We start from the raw sequence: 6,000 nt of genomic DNA on the forward strand, positions 1-6,000 counted from the left end.
TTGATGGTGACGTGGCAGCATATCAGTGGATGAAAAATCTCGCGTATGGTACATGCATCACACAGGATTATTTTCAACCAAACCGCGTTACTGTTCAACCGAGTCAAACCGTGTTACTGTTCATCCACGTGGTCAAACCGTGGACTGTTGACTGATGACGTGGCGCAATCCTGAGCGTCCAAACTATTTTTAATCCGATGGCCATGATTTACTTCATGTATCTATAAAAAGGGGGCCTCCCCCCCCCCCTAATTCGATATCTCTGAATCCATTTTTGGACTCTATTTTCTGTAATTCCCTCTCCATCTTGTATTTTCTTCGTATTTTAATAAATTCTCATTTTGCCCCTAGTTCAATTATGAGTGGCTAATTTTCTTTCAAACTTTGGTTGAAGGTGAAGTCTCAACATGTGTCATGGGCTTAATTTGGTAAATTTATTTTCTCTTCCCCTCTAGTTTTTGTGGATGTTTTGACTTCTCGTCGACAAATAATACTAATCTTGTCTAGTACCGCCTTGGTTTCACCGGCCCTCTAGTACAAGGTTATTATTATTTGGCACGATAAGCCCTTAGCACCATATTGATTAGAGCGTGGTTCATGAGGTGTGGATTCCCCCCTCATGATTTAATTGGTATTAATACGGATTATTTAGCCCATGATGCATGTTGATACGGATCCAGATACCCAAGTACGTCATTTCAATATAATTCTCGTCAATTTATTCTCGTCATTTCAATACCAATTTTATAATTTATTCTCGCCATTTTAATTTAATTATTAGCATATTCCAAATCATTTCCACCATAAATCCAACTACCCATTTACAAAATTAATTCTATATATAATCAAAATCCACCTCCTCGTAGGATCGACACTCGTCACCATTAGTCTATACTACAATAGATTCGTGCGCTTGCGAGTACATTAAAATTTGCACAACAACAAGCTACTGATATTAAATTTCTCTTAATGTCTAAAACATAAAGACAATTATTCAAAACTAAAATCTCATTATTAAAAGATAATAAAACAGATCTAGTCTTCACTGCTGACACGAATTGTCCTGTCCCTAACTGTAGTTTGACTCTTCCTTCACTTAGTTTCCTAATTTCTTGAAACCAATAAAGTGATTACAAATATAATTAGTTGCTCCTGAATTCAATACCCAAGTATCAACAGGATTCTGAACTAAATAGGCCTCACTCACAAAAAAGATTTCCCATATTTGATTTCACAATCTTAGAGCAATCCTTTTTCTAGTAACCTTTCTGTCCACACTTGAAGCATTTACCTTTCGGTTTGCCATCTTGCTTGGTAGACAGTCTCTTTTTCCCAGCTTTCTTCTTACCTTTGCCTTTTGGCTTAGGTCCAGAAGAATAACATATTTTAGCAATATTTATGGTTCCTAGAGATTTCTCAGCACGATAGATCTCTTCAACAGAATAGAGTTCGTTCATCAATTCAGTTAAGGTCATGTTTCTTTTGTTCATGTTGTAATTGACCTTAAACTCCTTAAATGTTTCTGGCAGAGATTCTAGCACCATGTCAATCTTTGAGTTATCATTGATTTGTGCTCCCTAAATCTCAGCCTCATTTAAATAGTCCATCATTTTAAAGACATGATCATGAACTCTTGTGCCCTTCCCCATTTTTCTGTTCATAATACCTTTCAGCGCTGCTTGTCTCGCGGAGCGAGTACTCTGCCCGAACATCTCTTGGAGACTATCCATTATTTCAATGGCAGTCTCCAAGTTCTAGTGTTTGGTCTGCAGAATATTAAAAATCGAGGCTAAAATGTAGCATTTTTCCATTTCATTGGCCTTTTGCCATTTCTCAAAAAGCCTCATCTGATTTCTATGAGCATCTTCCGCTGAAACTGGAGGGCGTGGCTGGGTTAAGACATATTTATAATTTTCAGTAATCAGGACAACGAATATCTTTCTTTTCCCATCTTTATAGTTCTCGTCGGTAAGTTTATTTTGATTCAGAATAATAGTAAGTGAGCTTAGGGAAGACATTCTCTGAAAAACAAAAACGTCCATGCATAAATAATTTGATATAATATTTACAATAAAGAATAAAAAAAATGAAAAAACCATAAATTCATTTTAATTTATTGTAGTTATAATCTAGTACCGCCTTAACAAATTATTCGTTGGGGAAGTCATGTCTACACTTACTAGACCCAATTATTCATTGGATTATTTACTTTCATGTACAGACATGATAAATCATTATCGTTATCCTTTTAGGGTAAATTTGTTAACAAAGCTTCGTTGGGAAGGTTAATAACAAATTTTAGTTGAGTGTATAACCATTGTTTCAATCTATGTACTTTTCATATAAATAGTTACCATTGGGGTGATCAATCGATTGAAAAATATTTCAATTTTATCTTTGAAGAGGTTAATTAAATAAAATATCTAATATATATACCCTCCGAAGGGAGCATCATCGTATCATGAAGTCGAGGTATATATATAATTTTATTATTGAACTAACAATGGAGCCGGTGGAAAAAATTATCTTGAATTTTCCCTCTCCCTCTCAATATTTTAAAATTGGATTTCCCTTTTTAAAACATACATTGATTATATATTGTTAATTGCATGCTTCCTATAATATTATCTAGACGATATCCAATATTATTAAGCATTTGCAAATTACAAACAATATAATGAGATTCATAATTTCTGAATGACATGTATTATTATGCATAGAACGACACTGCCAATTCTATATGACATGTTATCATGGCATGTTATCATCCAAAACATAACATATAGAAAAAATTAATTAAATAATCTTAATTCATGGCTTTCCTAAAATGAAAAAATACATTAACTCTAAGCCTAATCTTCATTGGGCTTCTTGTCAATGTCCATCTTCCATAAGCTTATTTTTGTTAATGGACTAGGGGAAATTGAGCTTTTAAATTTATTATTGGTCCAATTTTAATTTTGAAAGAAAATGAATAATTTTTTTATTATTTTAATAAAACTTTTGGACCAAAAATAAATTTAATGTGTTAAACTTTATCTATGCATTTTAATCCATTAAGCTCAATTTCAATTGGACCTATAACTAGGATTCATTAAGCTCAAAACTGTGTTTGGACTTAAATGCATAAGTATGAAACTTGTCTGCCCAAAAGATAAAACCATGGAACTATAGGGATTTCAATGATAAAAACTATTAAAACCCTAAAGTCCATATTTTTCTTCCCCAGCCGCCATCACCACAAAGACCAACCACTGTTCAAAATTTTCACCCATCTCTAACGCCGAGTTAACCATTGTCGCCACACCAAAAAGCCACCAAATGATGCCCTCCTCCAGTAGACTACACGCGCACACGACCAACCCTAACTCGCGTTGCTAGCCACATGGGCCGCACGCGCTGCCTACTGCACATGCACTACTGGGATGCGCTTGCAGTGGGCCCTGCTTGCATCGAGTGCTGCGAGCAGAGAGCGCTACATAATGCTTGCAACGAGTGCGCTGGTTGGTGGTTGTTGCTAAAATTTCCAGCCTTCATTCCTTTGATCTCGTCATCCCGTGATTATTCTTCAGTGATTTACAAATACTTTGCGATGATTTACAAATTTCCTAGGCCAATTTTGGTTTACAAAATTTCTATAACAGTAAACTAAATCAAGAGGGAAACATGGTGATGAAAAACCAGTCCTCTTGTTACAGATTTAAAGGAAAAATACAGTAAAGAATCTAACCATGAATTAAGACAAACCAAAAGCATGCTTTATTCGTATATTAAAAATATATATATATATCTAAATAAATTGTGTCACTCTAATATATAAATATCAAGATTGATTTCATACGATATTCTTATTTATTAATATGAGATGACTATGATACCAATTGTTAGTAAAAATTCAATTTTGTTTTCACAAAACATTTTAAGACAAATATCATACAATACATAAGACTCCGTAATCTAGAAAATCATACCTTGACAATCCGATTTTGCTTTTTCACTGAAGTAATTTAAGTTTTTAAATCACGATCCGTCGCCACCACTCCTATTAGATCACGATCCGTCACCAAATAATCTTATAGGCTATGACTTAAGTTTGATAAGCGTTGGACGTGTGGGCGTCTGTTTCACTACTTCCAAAACAATCGGCCTCTTTTCCAGTGTTTTTCTTGAAACGTGTATTTTGGAATCTCGTGTATTTTCTTCTTAAGAAAAATACACTTGTATAATATTTCTTGTAAAACCCTAGATATGTATTATCCTTTATTATAATTGAAAATAATAAATATTTTGAATTTAATATTATCTCTCCACTTACGTGAAAGTAGAGATCATTTATAGCCACTTTGGGGCCCACCTTATAAAATAACACAAACCCCTATTTGCACATGAATATAACACATAAGGTCTTAACAAATATTATAATTAAGTTTATCACCTAATATGCTAGTTTTCTTGTTTTTAGGTTTAATAGTGGTGCAGTCAATTAAATGAGTTAACCCGGGGATCATTAGGGAACATACAATAGTGGCTACAACAAATAAGCCTGTAAAATGAACAAGTCTAATCATTTAATTCCAACTCTACTCCCCTATAAGATTGGAACTGACTTTCATAATTGTATGCTCGAATAATAATTCGTCACAAGCCACATTAATCTCTTTACTGCATAATCATTTGTATCACATCATTCATTAAATCGATATCTCAACTATCCAATCAATTTAATTACATCTTGATCCTTAATACTTACTGGTTTTCTCTAATGATCATTTTCAACATATGAAATATGTTGACACACTCTGACCAAAGAATTCTATGATCAAGTGCCGAAAACCCATAAAGAGATGTGTTGTACAAATTCTATATTGTTAATCTATAACTTCAATACTCATAATTGCTCTCACCATGATACCAGGTAATCTTGACTACAAGTTTGTGTCGTGCCCATTGTAACTCAAATGGAATAACAATTATAATCATGAAATTAGAACTAACTCAAGATTAAGATTACAATAAAATCAATGCCTATGAGATTTAATAAGTCTGATAATTATTACAAAATTAATTAAATCTCATATGTGACCATATTTAATGTAGTCATACTACATCAATAAATTCATATATGATTAAGTCAAATTATTCAATGAATTTATTATAATCTATACCTAAATAAAGTGTCCAATTTTATTTATCCACTGCGAACTTAATTTATTTAATTATAAGATAACTTGTAGTTATGTCTTTTGTGAATCTACATGGTGATTACATAAATATATATAATATGATTAAATGGATTTTACTCAAAATATTAATGCGACTAAGATACTTGAATAAAATACCTCATTTATTTTATTAATCAAAAAAATTATTTATTACAATTAAATAAACACATATGCTTTTAAAGAGAAAATTTTCCAACATTAATATTACTCTTACACTATTTTCCCCAAAAAAGTTAAAAAAAATTAAGGTTTCAAAAGCCTTTTACTCTTCTCTGCCAGATAAAGCAGCCAAGAAAAACACGGGACTAAATGAAATCAACTAGTGAAATGTGTGCTTCTTAAACAAGAATGATATCAAATACACAAATGAAAGAATTTCAAATTTTTTTTAACCAAGTAGCCGATTTAAATCCAATACATTAATACACAAATCAAATAAATTAAAATAATTTTTCTAATATTATACCTTTATTATGAATGAAAATTCAAATTACAGAATAACAGTAGCAGACGACCGTGATGACGACCATTGGCTAACAAGTGACAACTGTGAGGACGCGAGACTAGCTGTGCTGATGAGTGACAACTGTCATGACACAGCGAACGCACCATGAGGCAAAGCACAAATCGTCGATGATGGCACATAGTGTGGATGTTGTGCGGAAGACTAGCTAAGGAATGGCAACGCGCTCCCTCACTGCACGCGGGCTGACGGTCACGATGTACTGGCTAACGACAAATTGGCTGAGTGACGACACGCTGGAGAGAGAGACCGTGG

The sequence above is a fragment of the Citrus clementina genome, unplaced genomic scaffold, assembly GCF_000493195.1.
Source record: "Citrus clementina cultivar Clemenules unplaced genomic scaffold, Citrus_clementina_v1.0 scaffold_6, whole genome shotgun sequence".
Classification (NCBI taxonomy): Eukaryota; Viridiplantae; Streptophyta; class Magnoliopsida; order Sapindales; family Rutaceae; genus Citrus; species Citrus x clementina.